At 37.8% G+C, this 21,637-nt stretch overlaps 1 long non-coding RNA gene across 2 annotated transcripts in view; it reads left to right on the forward strand.

The window, feature by feature from the left end:
- LOC132369031 (uncharacterized) overlaps positions 1–21,637 on the forward strand; it is a 70,073-nt gene that overhangs the window by 14,777 nt on the left and 33,659 nt on the right. For both annotated transcript variants that reach the window (XR_009504222.1, XR_009504221.1), the window contains exon 3: positions 21,281–21,342. This is a non-coding gene — a long non-coding RNA (uncharacterized LOC132369031). The remainder of the gene's footprint in view (positions 1–21,280; positions 21,343–21,637) is intronic.

Consider the following 21,637-nt stretch of genomic DNA (forward strand, 5'->3'; position numbering starts at 1 on the left):
TTCACTATCATTATTCTGATTTCTTTTTCTGGAAGGTTGCCTATCTCCACTTCATTTAGTTGTTTTTCTGGGGTTTTATCTTGTTCCTTCATCTGGTACATAGCCCTGTGCCTTTTCATCTTGTCTGTCTTTTTGTGAATGTGGTTTTTGTTCCACAGGCTGCAGGATTGTAGTTCTTCTTGCTTCTGCTGTCTGCCCTCTGGTGGGTGAGGCTATCTAAGAGGCTTGTGCAATTTTCCTGATGGGAGGGACTGGTGCTGGGTAGAGCTGGCTGTTGCTCTGGTGGGCAGAGCTCAGTAAAACTTTAATCCGCCTGTCTGCTGATGGGTGGGGCTGGGTTCCCTCCCTGTTGGTTGTTTGGCCTGAGGCGACCCAACGCTGGAGCCTACCTGGGCTCTTTGGTGGGGCTAATGGCGGACTCTGGGAGGGCTCACGCCAAGGAGTACTTCCCAGAACTTCCGCTGCCAGTGTCCTTGTCCTCATGGTGAGACACAGCCACCCCTGCCTCTGCAGGAGACCCTCCAACACTAGCAGGTAGGTCTGGTTCAGTCTCCTATGGGGTCACTGCTCCTTCCCCTGGGTCCTGATGTGCACACTACTTTGTGTGTGCCCTCCAAGAGTGGAGTCTCTGTTTCCCCTAGTCCTGTCGAAATCCTGCAAGCAAATCCCGCTAGCCTTCGAAGTCTGATTCTCTAGGAATTCCTCCTCCTGTTGCCGGACCCCCAGGTTGGGAAGCCTGACATGGGGCTCAGAACCTTCACTCCAGTGGGTGGACTTCTGTGGTATAAGTGTTCTCCAGTTTGTGAGTCACCCACCCAGCAGTTACGGGATTTGATTTTATTGTGATTGCGCCCTCCTGCTGTCTCATTGTGGCTTCTCATTTGTCTTTGGATGTGGGGTATCTTTTTTGGTGAGTTCCAGTGTCTTCCTGCCGACGATTGTTCAGCAGTTAGTTGTGATTCTGGTGCTCTCGTAGGAGGGAGTGAGAGCACGTCCTTCTACTCCACCATCTTGAACCAATGTGATGGTGAGTGTTTTATGGTAAATTTGGCTAGGCTATGGTACCCAGTTGTTTGGTCAAACACCAGTCTAGATGTTGCTGCTGTGAAGGAGTATTGTAGATGTGATTACCATTTGAATGGACTTCTTGTTAAGCTACTGAGAGAGGTGAGGGAATGAACCTCCAGAGCCCTTGGATGTTTATCCTCTTGGTAATGTTGGCACTAACACCTATAAAAGATAATTTGGCTGGGTGTGCAGTTCTAGGGTGAGAACACTGTAAAAATTACTCTTAGATATCAGCTAGGGTTTCCTGTGTCCTTGAGATCAACTTGAACCCTGATTTCACATCTTGTGCATGTCCAGAGCAGTACCCAAGATTTCTTCAGATTCCCAGGGGATTCATGTAGTGTTTAAGAGAACAGGCTCACGACCTAAACTGCCTGTGTTTAAATTCTGACTCTGTTGCTTGTGTAACCATGTGACCTTGGTTTCTTAAACTTTCATTGCCTCATCTGTAAAATGGGAAAATAACACATCAGTTGTGCTGACCAAATTTTTCCAGTTCTCCAGCTTTGGTCCCCTTGTGCCTGGGTTAAGCTAGGTGACTAGTTCTTGGTTGTGAGTAGAAATGACATTTGTGATCTCTGGAATTGCTGGTTTGAGACCCTCAAGAGTTCTCTCCCCCCACCTCCCCACTTTGGCATGGTGATAAGCAATGTTTAAGATGATAAGAATTGTCCAGTTTGCACACACAAATGAAAGGGAATAAAAAGCATCTGAAATTTGAGGCCTTGTGGGTAGGCCTGCCCATAACATTTCTGAGGTCTGGAGCCAGAGCACAAAGGAGGTGTGTATACAGTTGTCTAGATATTTGAACGTTATAAACTGAGATAAAATATTAAATAAAATCTGTTCTACCCTCCTGCCTTGACAAATATATTTCCATGATAAAAAAATTAAAAATAATGTAAAGCTATTTTTATGACTGAGAATCAACAAAATATCACAGATAACTGTATTAATAATTACTGCACATATTTTAGGTGGTCTTTGGTGGGTCAGTAATATTTACATGAGTAAGAAAATTAAGAAACAAAATTTATGACATTTGATGTAATTTTATTTTAATGAAATCACTAATTATGTGAATATAAGAATTTACATTATTTCTGTTCTCTTGACATAGTGATATTAAGTGTTAAAAGCAAAGTAATTATTCAAAGTATACAAAATTTAAATAGAACTTTTTATAGATGCAAAATCAAAAATTAAAATTATTTCATTTTCAAAACACAATTTCTCCCGTAATAGTAAAATTATCTATGAAAAGGTAAAATAAAATTATAATTTTATTTTAATTATAATTTTGAATAATGAATATCAAACTTATACATCAAAATTAAGCATAAATTTAATATTTCAAAACTTTAATATTATTGATACTTTATAATTTTTATTGCAATTTTAGTGTTCAGTGTCCATCTAGTTGCCAATATAAAGGATATTGGTATCACTTCATGCATGCATCTAGACCTGATATTTACAAATTCAAGAGTAATATGAATTATTAATATTGTAAAATGTTTCTCTGACAGTATGTGCAACTTTTGACAATACTACAAATTGGTACAGGAGAAGAAAATGGGCATTTGACATTACTGGGAAATGATACTTTGTTGTGCAAGAATCTACAGCATTCATGTTGAGAGAAAAGATTTGACAAGTTAGTCTTTTTTCTTTCACTTCAATTACTCCAGTCTTCCATCCACTACAAATTAGTGTTCATCTCTGACATCAGCAGTGACAGCCCGTGGGCTATGAAGGTACATTACACGCCAATGTAGTTACTTTGTTTTTTTGTTGGTTTGTTTGTTTTGGCTGTGCTGCACAGCTGCGGGATCTTAGTTCCCTGGCCAGGAATTGAACCCAGGCCCTCGGCAGTGAAAATGTGGAGTCCTAACCACTGGACTGCCGGGGAGTTCCCTAGTTATTTTGTTTTGATGACATATGAAAGAGATATAGAGAAGTGTATTCCTGGGGCCTGAATGGTGTAAGATATGAGAGCAGCTGTTTGTATTGTGCCAGGGCTGAGTATCAGATCTTGAGTGACACAGAGACTCTCTAAAATATGGAGCTAAGGGCAGTAGCTCCTCCTGTCTAGGTCTGGGGGAACTAGAGTGGCAGAGTTGGAGAAACCACCTGCTCCTAAACTTTAAAGAATAAGAGACATTAAGAAAAGGTTTGAATATCAAAGGCCAATCAGTAATAAACCCAGCAATAAAGGATTGAGTCTTCTCATTTAAGTCTGATGGCTTCAAACTGCCAGTGATTAGAGAGAGAGAGAGAGGCCTGGGAATGGGACATTAATGTAATAAACTAGACTTGATGTCTTTGGAAAGATACGAATAGGAGTGAAAGTTGAGTGTGCCTACTGGCTCATGACACTAAAGAAGCAAATAGATCATAAACCAATTGAGATTTTCAGAAAGTTATACTGCAGAAGAATCTGTGAGCCTAGACTAAAATGCTTTTAACAGCTTGAAACAATCTCTGGCCCCCAAACTTTCATAGGCAGGAAGTAGGCTGTGAAATCTTGAGGCTCCCAAGGAGGACATAATCTCTAACACACACCATAATGTGGGCAAGGAGGATAATGGACATGGAAGAACCTCCAGAAAGGTGATCCAGGGGCCACAAAGAATCGAGAAATTCATCAACAAGTGGAATCAGGTCTAATCAAGGAAATTCCCCAACTGCCAGAAAAGAGAATCCTCACAATGCCTGTCCCATCAGATTTCATAATTGCTACAGACCAATGATTGCTGCGTGTCCTCCATCAGGCCTTCTTCTGGAGGGAAGTTTCTGTCATAGTTATCCTCTCCTTGATCTGCAGTGGTACAGTGGGAGTTAGGGGTCTGAGGGAAGATAGCATGTCCATTAGTTCATGTGTTGTGAGGTCCCACAGAGGCACATTCACATCTAAAGAGGTCTGTGCCTCATCAGCCCTGGACTTTGAACTGGATGCAGTAACTTGATGGGACTTTGGTTTTTCTTCCTTTGGGAGATGACAGCATGTTCAGTGTGGGAAGGAGAGTGTGCCCAATATCTGGTAGCCAAAGGGGTGGACTGCTGTAGAGATGGCCACCTCCCATTGAAAACTGTGCTCTATCTCCATAGTGTAGAGATATTGCTGGAAAGACATAAAATCAGTTCTTCTGCCAGGGATGAGTTTTACTGGGGTTATGCTTTCCTGGCTCTGGCTTTATAATGGAAGCCCAGGGCAGCCTCTCACTGCCAAGGAAATCTAACTTCAAATCCAACTCTGCTGTGGGCGTCCTCTTTATTTATGGCACTCCTCTTACTTTATACCTCAGCTATATATTAAAATATTTCAAATATTATATATAGCATTTTTATGTGTTTGGAGGAGGTAGGGTTGCTTTCCACATTAGCTCTGTCTGCCTTCCTGAAGTTCTCCCAAACAACAGCAAACATCCAAAAAATAAATTCCAAAATTCCAAAAATGTTGAATTAAATCATTGAGGAAGCAGAAGCATTAATTTTATTTATTTTCCTTTGAAATATATTTATTTCATCTTATCCTATGCATCTCTTTACATTGTTGTAATTACCATATAAATCATGATTTTAATGTTTGCATAACATTCATTAGGTTCCATACAATATTTTTGTAGTGAATTTCTTAGTGGCCTCTGCTTGCTATTCATCAAGTATAACATAAATATAATACACTAATTTACCGTCAGATACATCTGATGGTAAGATCTTAAAAAAATTTTTTTAAATTCTTAACTATGACTTTTCTTCTAAATACAATTTTCTTAATAGACTTTCCGTTTGGGAAGATATAATATTTGTTCTTTTAGCTTCAGAAAGAGGTTCTGGTATATATTGAAGATGAATTGCTTAAATTGGGTCCATTTTGGTTTGTCTTGAAGGAGTATATCAATATCTTTTCTCTATCCAAAAGAGTATTTCACGCAAATGTATGACCTAGAATCTCAGAAGCATAATGGATATGTGAAAAACTGGTCAGCAGTGGCATTTTAGGGTATAAATCACTGGCTACTTGTTTCAAATACTGGTGAACTAAATCTGCTCTTGGTGTAAATATTTGCCTATATTTAAGATTCTGAATAGCCTCAAGAGAAGTAACACACAGGGACTGGGATTTGACCATGGTGTTTTAAAAAGCAGGTTGTTATGAGAAAAACTGGCAATGAGCTACTCCAAAAAATTCAGTGCAATTTTAGTAAAATTATTTGTTTTTATGTAATATTTTATTTTACATTATGAAACATTTATAGAAAATCAGACAAGAGAAGTGAAATTGCTGAGCAGTAGGATGTCAGCTTTATAAAGTGTTATCAAATTGCTCTTCAAAGTCATGGTACCAATTATGCTTCCACCAGCAATGTGTGGGGGTTCCAGTGTTCTCACATACTCCCTCAATACTTGGTCACATCTGATTTATTTTTCCAATCTGATGAGAAATTTTTATATCATTGTTTTTATTTACATTTCCCTGGTTATTATTGGGTTGAATCTTTTAAAACATACTGTATTTGTTTGCTGTTTGGATTTCCTTTTGTCTTTTTTTGTCCTTGTCTACTTTTTGTTGTAATATTTGTTTTTTCCTATTAATTTATAGTTTATAGAAGTTATTTAAAGAGGATTTTACACATTTTTTTTAGTAGTTGCCCTAGGATTTACAACATTTGTCTTTACATAATCACACTGTATCTTTAAACAGTATCATCCTACTTCATATACAGTATAAGAACCTTACAACATATTATTTCAATTTCTCCTTCCATCTTTTGTGCTGTTGCGGTCATATATATTATTTTTGCATATGCTATAAACCTACAATACATTGCTATTATTTTTGCTTTAGACAGTCAATGATCTTTTAGAGTGATTAGACATAAGAAAAAATGTCTTTTATATTTACCTTCATTTTAACCATTTCTGGAAAACTTTGTTTCTTTTTGTCAATACAAGTTTCTGTCTGTCATCGTATTTCTTCTTCTTGAAGGACTTCCTTTGACATTTCTTGCAGTGCAATTCTGAAGTTAATAAATTCTCTCAGTACTTGCTTGTCTAAAAAAGCCTTTATGTTTCCTCCAACTTTGAAAAATATTTTCGTTGAATATAGAAATCTAGATTCATCAGTTTTCTCTGAAGCAGGTTAAGGAGACACTAAGGAGGCTTGCTTAGTTGTGGACAAGAAGTCTGCTGTGATTCTTATCATTTTCCTCTGTATGAAGTTTTTCAATTGAATTTGTTTGCTTGTTTTTTGCTGTTGAATTGCACGAGTTCTTTATATAGTTTGAATATTAATCTCCTATCAGATATATGATTTGCAAATATCTTCTCCCACTTGGTATGTTGCCTTTTCATTTTGTTGTGCAGAACCTTTGTAGTTTGATGTAGTCTCACTTGTTTATTTTTGCTTTTGTTGCCTTTACTTTTGGTATCAAATTCAAAAAATTGTTGGCAAGACCAATTTCAAGGAGTTTACCACCTATGTTTTCTTCTAGGAGTTTTATGGTTTCAGGTCTTATGTTCAAGTCTTTAATCCATTTTGAGTTAATTTTTGTGTATGGTATAAGATGGTGGTTCAGTTTCATTCTTTTGCATGTGGCTATCTAGTTTTCCAACGCTGTTTATTGAAGAGACTATCCTTTCTCCATTATATGTTCTTTTTTAAAAAAATTTTTATTGGCATATGGTTGATTTACAATGTTATGTTAGTTTCAGGTGTACAGTAAAGTGAATCAGTTATACACATGCATGTATCTGTTCTTTTTTAGATTCTTTTCCCATATAGGTTATTACAGAATATTGAGTAGAGTTCCCTGTGCTATACAGTAGGTCCTTATCTATTTTATTTACAGTTAATCCCAATCACCTAATTTATCCCTCCCCCCTCCCTTCCCCTTTGGTAATCATAAGTTTGTTTTCTACATCTGTGACTCTATTTCTGTTTTGTAAATAAGTTCATTTGTACCATTATTTTAGATTCCACATATAAGTGATACCATATAATATTTGTCTTTGTCTGACTTAGTATGATAATCTCTAGGTCCATCCATGTTGTTGCAATTGGCATTATTTCATTCTTTTTATGGCTAAGTAAGTTCCATTGTATATATGTACCACATTTTCTTTATCTACTCCTCTGTTGATGGACATTTAGGTTGCTTCCATGTCCTCTCTTTTGTAAACAGTGCTGCAATGAACATAGGGGTGCATGTATCTTTTCGAATTATGGCTCTCTCTGGATATATGCCCAGGAGTGGGATTGCTGGATCATATGGTAGCTCTATTTTTAGTTTTTTTAAGGACCCTCCATACTGTTCTCCATAGTGGCTGTACCAATTTACATTCCCACCAACAGTGTAGGAGGTTTCCCTTTTCTCCACACTCTCTCCAGCATTTATTGTCTATAGGTTTTTTGATGATGGCCATTCTGACCGGTGTGAGGAGATACCTCATTGTAGTTTTTTTTTTTTTTAATTTTATTGGAGTATAATTCATTTACAATGTTGTGTTAGTTTCAAGTGTACAGCAAAGTGAATCTGTTATAGAAATACATATATCCACTCTTTTTTAGACTCTTTTCCCATATAGGCCATTACAGAGTATTGAGTAGAGTTCCCTGTGCTATACAGTAGGTCCTTATTAGTTATCTATTTTATATATAGTAGTGTGTGTCAATCCCAATCTTCCAATTTATCCCTACCCACTTTACTCCCTGGTAACCATAAATTTATTTTCTACATCTGTAACTCTATTTCGTGTAGATAAGTTCATTTGTAGGCTTTTTTTTTAGATTCCACATATAAGTGATGTATGGTATTTGTCTTTCTCTGTCTGACTTACTTCACTCAGTATGAGAATCTCTGGGTCCATCCATGTTGCTGCAAATGCATTATTTTGTTCTTTTTTATGGCTGAGTAATACTCCATTGTATATATGTGCCACATCTTCTTTATCCATTCCTTTGTTGATGGACATTTAGGCTGCTTCCATGTTCTGGCTATTGTGAATAGTGCTTCAATGAACATTGGGGTGCACGTATTTTTTCAGATTATGTTTTTTTTCTGGATATATGCCCAGGAGTGGGATTGCTGGATCATATGGTAGCTCTATTTTCAGTTTTTTAAGGAACCTCCATACTGTTCTCCATACTGGCTGTACCAGTTTGCATTCCCACCAACAGTGTAGGAGGGTTCTCATTTCTCCACACCCTCTCCAGCATTTACTGTTTGTAGATTTTTTGATGATGCCCATTCTGACCGGTGTGAGGTGATAACTCATTCTAGCCTTGATTTGCATTTCTCTAATAATTAGTCATGTTGAGCATCTTTTCATGTGCTTTTTAACCATCTGTATGTCTTCTTTGGAAAAATGTCTGTTTAGATCTTCTGCCCATTTTTAGATTGGGTTGTTTATTTTTTTGGTATTAAGCTGCATGAGCTGTTTGTATATTTTGGAGATTAATCCCTTGTCAGTTGCTTCGTTTGCAAATATTTTCTCCCATTCTGAGGGTTGTCTTTTCATTTTGTTTATGGTTTCCTTTACTGTGCGAGAGCTTTTAAGTTTAATTAGGTCCCATTTGTTTATTTTTGTTTCTTTTTTCATTACTCTAGGGGGTGGATTGAAAAAGATCTTGCTGCGATTTATGTCAAAGAACGTTCTGCCTATGTTTTCCTCTAAGAGTTTTATAGTATCCAGCCTTACATTTAGGTCTTTAATCCATTTTGAGGGTTGTTTTTGTGTGTATGGTGTTAGGGAGTGTTCTAATTTCATTTGTTTACATGTAGCTGTCCAGTTTTCCCAGCACCACTTATTGAAGAGACAGTCTTTTCTCCATCATATAGTTTTGCCTCCTTTGTCATAGATTAGGTGACCATAGGTGCGTGGGTTTATCTCTGGACTTTCTATCTTGTTCCATTGAGCTATATTTCTGTTTTTGTGCCAGTGCCAGCACCATACTGTTTGGGTTTTTTAAAAAATAGATTTATTTATTTATTTTATTTTTGGATGTGTTGAGTCTTTGTTGCTGCATGTGGGGTTTCTCTAGTTGCAGTGAGCGGGGGCTACTCTTCATTGCAGTGCGCGGGCTTCTCATTGCGGTGTCTTCTCTTGTTGTGGAGCATGGGCTGTACGCGCACGGGCTTCAGTAGTTGCAGCACGTGGGCTCAGTAGTTGTGGCTCGTGGGCTACAGAGCGCAGGATCAGTAGTTATGGTGCACGGGCTTAGTTGCTCTGCAGCATGTGGGATCTTCCCGGACCAGGGCTTGAATCCGTATCCCCTGCATTGGCAGGCGGACTCTTAACCACTGTGCCACCAGGGAAGTCCCTGCATCTATTGAGATGATCATGTGGTTTTTACTCTTCAGTTTGTTAATGTAGTGTATCACATTGATTGATTTGCAGATATTGAAGAATCCTTGTTGCATCCCTGGCATAAATCCCACTGGATCATAGTGGATGATCCTTTTAATGTGCTGTTGGATTTGGTTTGCTAGCATTTTGAGGATTTTTGCGTCTATGTTCATCAGTGTTATTGACCTGTAATTTTCTTTTTTTTGTGGTATCTTTGTCTGGTTTTGGTATCAGGGTGATGGTGGCCTTGTAGAATAAGCTTGGGAGTGTTCGTTCCTATGTAATTTTTTGGAATAGTTTCAGAGGATAGGTGCTAACTCTTCTCAAAATGTTTGATATAATTCGCCTGTGAAGCCATCTGGTCCTGAACTTTTGTTTGTTGGAAGTTTTAAAATCACAGTTTCAATTTCAATACTTGTGATTGGTCTGTTCATATTTTCTGTTTCTTCCTGGTTCAGTCATGGAAGGTTGTACCTTTCTAAGAATTTGTCCATTTCTTCTACATTGTGCAGTTTATTGGTGTATAGTTGCTTGTAGTCATCTCTTATGATCCTTTGTATTTCTGTGGTGTCACTTGTAACTTCTTTTTCGTTTCTGATTTTATTGATTTGAGCCCTTTCCCTTTTTTCTTGATGAGCCTGGCTAAAGGTATTTCAAATTTGCTTATCTTTTCAAAGAACCAACTTTTAGTTTCATTGGTCTTTTCTATTGTTTTCTTCATCTCTGTATCATTTATTTCTGCTCTGATCTTTATGATGCCTTTTTTTTAAAATAAATTTATTTATTTATTTATTTATTTATTTATGGCTGTGTTGGCTCTTTGTTTCTGTGCGAGGGCTTTCTCCAGTTGTGGCGAGCAGGGACCACTCTTCATCGTGGTGCGTGGGCCTCTCACCGTCGCGGCCTCTCCCGTTGCGGAGCACAGGCTCCAGACGCGCAGGCTCAGTAGTTGTGGCTCACGGGCTTAGTCGCTCCGCAGCATGTGGGATCCTCCCAGACCAGGGCTCGAACCCGTGTCCCCTGCATTGGCAGGCAGATTCTTAATCACTGCGCCACCAGGGAAGCCCCTATGATTCTTTTTCCTTCTACTAACTTTGGGTTTTGTTTGTTCTTTCTCTAGCTGCTTTAGGTGTAAGGTTAGGTTGTTTGAGATTTTTCTTGTTTCCTGAGATAGGATTGTACTGCTATAACTTCCCTCTTAGAACTGCTTTTGCTGCATCTCATAGGTATTGGATCGTCGTGTTTTCATTGTTATTTCTCTCTAGGTATTTTTTGATTTCCTCTTTGATTTCTTCAGTGATCCATTGGTTGTTTAGTAACATATTGTTTAGCCTCCATGTGCATGTGGGCCACCCACTGGCATCTGCTCCTGATGCTGTCCCAGAGCACATGAGCCTGCCCAAGCAGGAGGGGGCAGATGTGGTGGCCTCCTAGGGCGCGTGAACCCTCTCTGGTGGGAGCCCCTCATAGGGCCCACAGAGGCAGGGGACAGCGCATGGGGAAAGAGGCTGCAGTGGCAGCCCCACTTTTCACGTGTCACTCAACAATGGCGCTTCACTTCTATGGCGCCCCGTGCTTCTGCAACAAACATTTCTGGTTGCGGAGCTCCTCATTCCTGTCCCTTCAGGCTGTCTCCTCACAGCCAACAGCAGTGCTTTTCCCAGGTCTACTCTCCAAACCTCATGTTCCAGCACCCAGCCCTCATGCACACCAGTGGACACACGTCTCAGGCTGGGGCGTGCAGGGCTGTGGCACGGACTATCTGTGTAGGTGTCACTCTGTGCTGCCTGCCACAGACTTGTTGCTGCGCTCTCCTCTGAGCCCCCGAAGCTCCCCTTCTGTCCCAGCTGATCTCCTGCTGGTGAGGGGGCTTCCCTGGATGCAGGAACCTCTCCTCTCCTTTACCTCCCCACCCCCAGGGGCACAGGTCCCATCCTGCTTCCTCCTTTCTTTTTTTTCCTTTCTTTCATCCTACCCAGTTACGTGGCGATCTTTCTTGTCCTTTTAGGTGTCTGAGGTCCTCTGCTATTGTTCAGCAGGTGCTCTGTGAGAATTGTTCCATTTATAGATGTATTCTTTTTAAAAAATTTTTATATATTTATTTATTTGTGGCTGCGTTGGATCTTCATTGCTGCGCACAAGCTTTCTCTAGTTGCGGCGAGTGGGGACTACTCTTTGTTGCGATGCGTGGGCTTCTCATCGTGGTGGCTTCTCTTGTTGCGGAGCATGGGCTCTAGGCTTGCAGGCTTCGTAGTTGTGGCAGACAGGCTCAGTAGTTGTGGCTCGTGGGTTCTAGAGCACAGGCTCAGTAGTTGTGGTGCACGGGCTTAGTTGCTCCACGGCATGTGGGATCTTCCTGGACCAGGGCTTGAACCCGTGTCCCCTGCATTTTCAGGCGGATTCTTAACCACTGCGCCACCAGGGAAATCCCTGTAGATGTATTCTTGATGTATTTGTGGGGAGAGGTGAACTCCACGTCCTCCTACTCTGCCATCTTGACTCCTCCCCCTCCATTATATGTTCTTGACTCCTTTGTTGTAAATTAATTGATCACATATGTGTGAGTCTATTTCTGGGTTCCTTATTCTGTTCCATTGATCTGTATGTCTATTTTTATGCCAATACCATACTCTTTTGATTACTTTAGCTTTGTAGTATATGGTTGACCCTTGATCAAACTGGGGTTAGGGGCAGTGACCCTCTGTGCAGTTGAGAATTCACATATAACTTACAGTCAGCCATATGTACCCAGGGTCCCTCATATCCACAGTTCGCACCTGTGGATTCAACCAACTGCAGATCATTTAGTACCACAGTTTTTACTACTGAAAAAAATCCGTGTATAAGTGGACCCACGAAGTTCAAGTTCGTGTTGTTCAAGAGTCAACTGTAGTTTGAAATCCGGGATTGTGATGGCCTCCAGCTTTGTTCTTGTTTCTCAAGAGTGCCTTGGCTATCTGGTGCCTTTTGTGGTTCCATACAAATTTTAGGATTGTTTGTTCCATTTCTGTGAAAAATGCCATTGGAATTTTGATTGGAATTGCAATGACTGTAGATTTCTTTGGGTAGTATGTACATTTTAATTTTTCTAATTCATGAGCATGAAATTTCTTTCCATTTATTTGTATCTTCAGTTTCTTTCATAAGTGTCTTATAGTTTCTAGTATACAAGTCTTTCACCTCCTTGGTTAAGTTTATTTCTGGGTATTTTATTCTTTTTGATGCAACTGTAAATGGAATTGTTTTCTTAAATTCTCTTTCTGATAGTATATGATTAGTATATAGAAATGCAACAGATATTGGTTTTGTATCCTGCAACTTAACTGAGTTCATTTATTCTAACAGTTTTTTGGTGGAGTCTTCAGGGTTTTCTATATATAATATCATGCTATCTGCAAATAGTGACAGATTACTTTTTCCTTTCCAGTTTGGAGGTCTTTTATTTCTTTTTCTGGCCTAATTGCTCTGGCTAGGACTTCCAATACTATATTGAATAAAAGTGGCAGGAGTGGGCATCATTGTTTTGTTCCTGATCTTAAAGGAAAATCTTTCAGTTTTTCACCGTTGAATATGATGTTAGCTGTGAGCTTATCATATATGGCCTTTACTATGTTGAGGTATGTTCCTTCTATACCCACCTTTTTTATTTTTTATTTTTATTAATTAATTTATTTATTTATTTATTTTTGGCTGTGTTGGCTCTTCATTTCTGTGCGAGGGCTTTCTCTAGTTGCGGCAAGCGGGGGCCACTCTTCATCGCGGTGCGCGGGCCTCTCACTATCGCGGCCTCTCTTGTTGCGGAGCACAGGCTCCAGACACGCAGGCTCAGTAGTTGTGGCTCACGGGCCTAGTTGCTCCGCGACATGTGGGATCTTCCCAGACCAGGGCTCGAACCCGTGTCCCCTGCATTGGCAGGCAGATTCTCAACCACTGCACCACCAGGGAAGCCCTATACCCACCTTTGTTGACAGTTTTAATTATAAATGGATGTTGAATTTTGTTAAATGTTTTTTCTGCAGCTATTGAGATAATCATATGATTTTTATCCATCATTTTGTTAATGTGGCATAATATATTTATTGATTTGCAGATGTTGAAGCATCCATGCATCCCTGGAATAAGTCTCACTTGATCAAGATATAGGATCCTTTTAATGTATTGTTGAATTCAGTTTGCTAGTATTTTGTTGAGGATTTTTGCAGCGGCACTCATCAGGGATGTTAGACTGTAATTTTTTTTTTTTTCTTGTGGCGTCCTTGTCTGGTTTTGGTATCAGGGTAATGTTGGCCTTGTAAAATGAGTTTGGAAGTAGTCCCTCCTCCTCTATTTTTTGGAAGAGTTTGAGAAAGATTGGTATTAATTCTTCTTTAAATACTTGGTTGAATCTACCAGTGAAGCCATCTGGTCATAAATTTTTGTTTGTTAGGAGGTTTTTGATTACTGATTCAATCTCCTTACTAGTAATCAGTCTCTTCAGATTTTATGTTTCTTCATGATTCAGTCTTGGTAGGTTGTATGTTTCTAGGAACGTATCCATTCCTTATAGATTGTGAAATTTGTTGGCATATAATTGTTCATATAGTCTCTTATGATCCTTTGTATTAGTGGTATCAGTATTAACATATCCTCTTTCATTTCTGATTTTGGGTGCTCTCTTTTTCCTTGGTGAGTCTAGTTAAAGGTTTTTCAATTTTGTTTATCTTTTCAGAGAGCCAGCTCTTTCTTTTACTGATTTATTTTATTTTTAGTATGTATTTTGTTCTGATCTTTGTTATTTCCTTTCTTCTACTAATGTTGGGCTTCTTTTGTTCTTTTTTTTCTAGTTCCTTGAGGTATAAAGTTAGGTTGTTTGAGATTTTTCTTGTTTCTTGATGTAGGCATTTATTACTGTGATCTTCCTTCTTAGAACTGCTTTTGCTGTATCTCATAAATTTTGGTATGCTGTATTACCATTTTGTCTCAAGGTTTTTGTTGTTGTTGTTTGTTCATTTCCTTTAGATTTCTCCTTTGACCCACTATTTGTTCTGTAGCCTGTTGTTTAATCTCCACGTATTTGTGAATTTTGGTAAGTTACATTCTCTAAAAAGTTCTCTTTTTATCAAGTTTTAAGTTAGTCCTGTGAAGTTGGTATTCTACTATGTTTTATGTCTCTGTTGAATTTAATCCCCCTTCCTGTTTATTTGTGCTTTTTTGGTTATAATTTTAAAACTTTATTGAAATATAACATTATATACAGAAAATCATGCTGACCATATCCCTTCTAATTTTTAAATCATTTGTCCCTCAGGAGCTTGTCTTTTCCTCTGTCCCTCTCTTCCTCCCTCCCTTCCTTCCTCAAAACCAAATTTGGGGTGTTACTGCTCCTCTCTCCTGTCCTTTTTAAATATTAATTTCTACTTGTATTTTCCTTTTTCTCATCTTCTATTATCTTTTTTTTTGTTATTGTTTTTATAACTTTTTGAGTTATTTAGCTCATTTTCAGCCTTTCTTCCTTTCCTATTTAAGTTTATGAAATTCCCTCTCTGTACATGTTTTGACATGTCAGGTTTTTATTTTATTTTTTAAGGTTTATTTATTATTTATTTATTTTTAAAATTTTTGGCTGCATCGGATCTTAGTTGCAGCACACTGGATCTTTTGTTGTGGCACACGGGCTTCTCTCTAGTTGTGGCATGCGGGTTTTCTCTAGCTGTGGTGTGCAGGCTCCAGGGCACATGGGCTCTGTAGTTGTGGCACGCAGGTTCCAGAGCACGTGGGCTCTGCAGTTTGTAGCATGCAGGCTCTCTAGTTGAGATGCACGAGCTCAGTAGTTGTGGTGCTTGGGCTTAGTTGCCCCGCGGCATATGGGATCTTAGTTCCCTGACCAGGGATTGAACCTGCGTCCCCTGCATTGTAAGGCGTATTCTTTACCACTGGACCACCTGGGAAGTCCCGTGACATGTCAGGTTTTTAATCTCTTGTCTTTGTCTCACTGTTAAACAACAGTTAAATAATAGAATTCTGGGTTGACTGTCATTTTTCCCTGAGTGATTTTAAAGGTTTTGAACATAGACTCTTTCGGGGGAAATTTTCAAAAAACACTAAGTAGAGGAAATAGTGTAGGGTTAACAATTATCAATATTTCTTTAGCATTGTTTGGTTTTTTTTTTTGGGGGGGGGGATGGAGGGTTCTTAGTCCTTTGTGTAATAGTATCTTTTCTCTGCTTTTGAGATTTTCTCTGTCTTTGAAGTTCTAAAGTATCCACATGTGTTCAGGTAGAGATTTAGTTTTATGTAAACTGTTTCTTGAATCTGAGAATTCATGTTTTTCATTTATTTTAGATAATTTTCAATCATTATTTTTTAATACAATCTCTCCCATTTTAAAAAGTCCTTCCTTCTGGAATTCCTGTTAAACACATGTAGGAGCTTCTTATTCTACTGTCTCTTAAGTTTTCTCTTATATTTCCTTCTTTGTCTCTCCTTCCTACATTCTGTGTAATTTCTTCAGGTCTAATTTGAGTTTACTATTCTCTATGGTTCTAGTCTACAATTAACATATTAATTGACCTTTCAATTTCAATGTGTGTATTTTTCACTTGTAAAAGTTCTGTTGATTATTTTTCAAATCTCCCTGTTCATATTTCATAGTACAGTCATCCCTTGGAGTCCAGTCCACAGTATTGGTTCTAGGGCTCCCCTTGAATACCAAAATCCATGGATGCTCAAGTCCCTTAAATAAAATGCCATAGCATAGCCAGGCCTCTGTATCCACAAATGCAGAACCTGCAAATATGAAGGGCCAACTGTATCTTATTCTTTCCTTAGGGTTTTGATTTCTTCTTTTTATTTGTTAATCATTTCAACATACTTATACATTTTTTCTGACTGTTTTATTAGCTCAAGTTCCTGGTGCTTTAATTATCCTGTTTGTTGTTTGTTAATCCTGGTTTATGATAGTTTTTTTTTTTTTAAACATACTCATTTTTAGTGGGATAAACTTTTTTCCTGTGACATTTAAGTATGGCCTGGATTGTGGGAATGTTCACTTGTAGAGACTCTGCATTTGTGCCCAAAAGCTATCCCATTCATTTTTCAGCTTGGATTCCTAGATCATGTGGATAATGCACATTAAAACATTGCAACCAGGGACTTCTCTGGTGGCACAGCGGTTAAGAATCCTCCTGCCAATGCAAGGGACATGGGTTCGAGCCCTGGTTTGGGAAGATCCCACATGCTGTGGAGCGACTAAGCCCATGCACCACAACTACTGAGCCTGCACTCTAGAGCCCGTGAGCCACAACTACTGAGCCCACATGCCACAACTAATGAAGCCCGCGTGCCTAGAGCCCATGCTCGGCAACAAGAGAAGCCACCAGCCCCTGCTTGCTGCAACTAGAGAAAGCTCGTGTGCAGTAACGAAGACCCAATGCAGCCAAATATAAAAAGATAAATAAATTATAAAAAAACCCCAACACATTGCAACTGAACTGCACAGGGCAGGAGGGTTCCATTTTTTGTTTCATATATATATATGTGTGTATATATATATGTGTGTGTGTGTGTGTGTGTGTGTATATTTATATATTTTTATTCATTCATTCATTCATTCATTCATTCAGGCTGCACCAGGTCTTAGTTGTGACACACGGGCTCTTTGTTGTGGCATGTGGGATCTTTTTTTTTAGTTGCGGCATGAGGACTTCTTAGTTGCAGCATGCATGCGGGATCTAGTTTCCCCGACCAGGGATCAAACCTGGGCACCCCCTGCATTGGGAGCATGGAGTCTTACCCACTGGACCACCACGGAAGTCCCAGGAGGGTTCCATTTTTCAGGGGAGATTTTTTTTTTTAACTCAGAACTTAGGCAGAAATAAACAAGCTTCCTTTTGTATTTCTTTGTGGGTATAATCCCACTTTAATGTAGGGGTCTAGCTCCAGAAATCAGAGAGCCCAAGACTTTCCTCCTATCCCCAGATGAGAAATAAAATCCAAGTGCCTATACAGGTTATTGTCACTTATCTCAGTCATTGTACTGAAAATGTTCCCACAGGTCATGAAAGACCTTTATATTGCCAAATTAAGTGGCATTTTAAATCTTCACACCCCTTGACGTTTTTGTTGCATGTAAACCACTTCTCTTTTAAATTTTGCTTTTCTTGTTTGTGGTGTACACAACGCATTCATTTGGGGTTAGGAGATGGGTGTGCATGTTGCTGCCACTTACTGGTTGTGTGACTTTGGTCAAATAACTTTTGAGTTTGATTTCTTATCTAAAATAGGGATAATACCATCTTCATAGCATTCAGAGGTTCTAATAAGTTAATATCTATAAAAGCACTTAATAAATTATAGACCACTATAGAAATTATCATACTATCTTGGTTCTCTTCTGACCATTATGCCTTTTTTCTTTATTATAATCATTTGGTATGATTCAAGACGTGATTTTCTGCCTGTCTCCCATTACATCTCCTTTCAAATAATTCAGTCTCAGGACTTTAATGACCAAGGTCTAAATCTTTCATCAGCTCTTTCTTCTTACTAAAACAATGCTACTACTATCATAGGGTTGTGATGATGATTAAATGAAATAAATGCAGGCAACTTAGTAAATAATACATACTCAATAGAGGCTATTATTACATTTTTATGTGCTTCCTGGACATTTGCATTTATCTTCAAAATACGGATCATCTTTCCTTCCCAAACTGGCTTCCTTTCCCAGCTTCCTTGTTCTTACAGGTGATAACCACCATTCACCAGTCTGTCAAGCCTGAAAAATGGAGTCTTCTGACCTTTTTGCTTTTCATCATCTCCCTTACTAGTCTATAAATTCTATAGATATTTCTTGCAAGACATTCCTTCCACCTATTCCTTTTGCTCCTAATTGGCTCTCCTTCCTTAGTGCTGGTTACAACTCATGCTTGGATTAGTGCAATTTGTAGGCTGGTTTCCATGTGGGCCAGCCTTCCTATTGTTGCACATTTTTAAAGCCACTTTCATGTCCCTCTTGTGAAAGTCAATAGTTTCCCGTTTCCTAGTCTAAATCAACTTTTAGGACCCTGTATAATCTAGCCCTATTCTAGCTATGCAATTTTTCTCATTCCTAACCCTCTTCTTCCCATCTTTCCACTGTCTTATAAACGTAACACATTTGTTTATCTAATCTTTTGTCTTTACCTTTGTTTCCTTTCTATCCCAATCTCACTCATAATTTAAGGTGAAGTTCAAATATGTGGTTTGTCTCCTTTTGTGAACTTATAACACCTGTTTCAGAAGTTGTAGATTGTGATTATTTCCTGTCACAGGTGTAACAAGTATTTTTGTCTTTCCAAATGGATCCTACTTGAGGGTAAGATCCTGGTCTTTTTGTTTTTACTGTGGTCCCTACAGTCCAACATCTCAGCACAAAGTAGGTGCTTACTAGGTACTTACTAACCAAATTCTCATCCATGGCCTGTCATTTAGTGGGCCAATACTCCTAAGTACTTTCACCAGCAAGAGACACCTAAATTAATTATCTTATGTTAGGAATTCTGATAAAAAATTGGGGGAAAACTTAAAGCACGAGATTAAAGTATTTTTAAATTATAAATAATTTAAAATTATACATAATTTTATGCACTACTAGTTACAGCAACAAATATCTTTTATGCAAGTTCTTATAGATCAATAATATTTTCAATAGCTCACTACTTTTGAGGCACTTATAACAGCTTCTACAGATAAACAGGACACATTAATGAAAATGACAGTGGAAGCAAATCTTATTTTCAAAATTGTTATCTAGTGTTACCTTGTCACAAACTCTAGTCCATAGAAAAGAACTGCAATCAGTTTTATTTGAATTGGTCTTCAGTGTCATGAAAAAGATCTGAAGATCTTTGCTTGCAATATGTTAATGTAGGCTATTAACATGACTGTTCATAATTTAGCAGATTGCCTCACAGTGCTGGAAGTCAATTACCTCAGAAACCATTAGCTGAGCCAAATAAATTAAGATGTAATGTTGGAAGTATTTTTCTAAAAATTTAATAACTGGGGAAAGTCAATAATTATCTGTTGAATAATTTTTAAATGCTCTAATTAGGATAGTTGTATTACCTAACTCATTTTATTTTTCACTGATGTTATTAGACCCTATAACAAAGAATTTTAACAAGCACACCTCCCCAAAATAGAGGAACTTAGCTACATGTTTAATTACACAGAGATAAAAAAAAGTTATTGTTGAGAAAAAAATAAACAAAATTGATTATCCATTTAATACTGTATTGTGCAAAAGGGTTTATTTTTAAGGATAATGGTATTCACAGATTTTCTCATTTCCTCAAAAATACATAATGCATTTCTTCCCAGTTATGAGAAACTCATTATAGACAACTGTCATCTTAAATTCTGCGAAGTAAATGCCATTAAATATTTTTTGTATCTGTCAAGTTATAGAAAACAGCATTTCTTCTTAATTTACATGCTTTTAAAAAATTATTAAAGCAAAAATAATTTTAAAAGAGCTCTTTTGAGGGAACACTCTCTCCTGTCTACTTTCATAGAAAGCAAAATCTACTGTAAAACTAAGTGAATAAAGTAAACCTACCTTTATTTGACTTAACTGTTAGTTAAAAATGAAATTCATAATCAGAAATACTTTCTCAAATAATTGAGGTAACACATGATAAAACCACGGTTCAAAAAATTCTAGCTCAATGAATTATTTCTTAAATGTAAAATCTAACACAAAATGAGGCAAGGAAGGCACTGTGACCATGACAAGAGTGTACTAATGACATCCTCTTCTCATAAAGCCACTGGAAAAATTTGCATGTGCATTTGAGGAAAAAGATACAACTCACTGGCCCATTGTTGAATAACAGAATCCTTCTAGTTTGAGTACTATGACATATTTGATAATTTTACAATTAACATTTGGTGCTTTGGACTGCTATAGTAGAATGAAACTATGCATAGTTTTTATTGTAGGTTCCAATGTCACATGGCCTTGGTTATTTCAGAACTAATAAATCCTTTAGTTTTAGAAACATTTTCACTGATTGTACTTTTTCTATGGCAATGTATAATTGGCAACTCACCATTTACTTAAATGGTAGGGCTATTTATTTCTCCAGAAAAATCTTTATTCTATATTTTGTGATTTTTTTTTTCCCCACACAGAAGGATCTTAATACTTTGCTTCAATGAAAACCCAAGTCTCAATCTACAGTTACAGATAGCCAGAAAGACCTGCACTTAAAAAAAAAAAAAAAGTATGAGAATTACAGAAAAAATTTATTTGTATTTATTGATAGTTTAAAGAAATGATTTTTCATAATTATATCACCAGACATAAAATGGTAATAAAATTTTAATTGCTTCAAAAGTATTATCTTGTGGTCAAGGTAATCTATTTAGAAATGTCAGATTAAAATTTTCTTCTAAATCTTTATTTTAGAACTAATTGCTTTGATAACTCTGTGTTCTTCAGGTATTTTGTGTGTGTCTGTCTGTGTGATTGTACATGTGTATATTTTTATAAGATGAAGTCCCAGGAGTTAATAGGATTCTCCCATAATTAGAGTCTCACAAATAAGTTATTAATGTCAAGCATCAAACTCTATAGTTTCAGAGATGGAGAATTAGCAAAACTACACTTAACGGTAAGTACATGCCACAAACAAGAGTTTATCTTTCCTGTCCTCTGCAATAAGTCAAAGCAGACGTGGTCTTTCAGTGTATCGTTAGTCAAACTTTGTTACAGAAACACATCAGTTTGTCTTCATGAAATCTTTTATCTAATATCATGTAAGTTAGATTAAGCACATTTGTTGAAATGTATACCTTAAAATAAAAAATAGCCATGTGATTCTTTACATCTTTTCAGTTTGGTTCTATCATCTGAGAGAGAAGACTGAGACGTCACTCCAGTGCTCTCCAGCACAACTGGTATGTCTGTTTCTTTACTTAGCACTTATCGCTTCTAACATAGTAAGATGTACTTATTTACTGTGATAATTGTGTTTCCCAGCAACCCCCCCCCCCTTCCCCACTTAGAATGTAAGCTTCACAAAGGCAGGGGTTTTTGTGTTTTGGCTATTGGTATATTCCAAGTGCCTAGAACAAAAACTGACACCTAGTAGTGCTCAAATATTCACTGCATAAAACAACGTGATTGATAGAAGATGAGGTCAGAGATGTGGATGGGGGAACAGATCATCCTGTAGGCCACTGTAATGACTCC

This window comes from Balaenoptera ricei, chromosome 7 (assembly GCF_028023285.1).
Source record: "Balaenoptera ricei isolate mBalRic1 chromosome 7, mBalRic1.hap2, whole genome shotgun sequence".
NCBI lineage: Eukaryota > Metazoa > Chordata > Mammalia > Artiodactyla > Balaenopteridae > Balaenoptera > Balaenoptera ricei.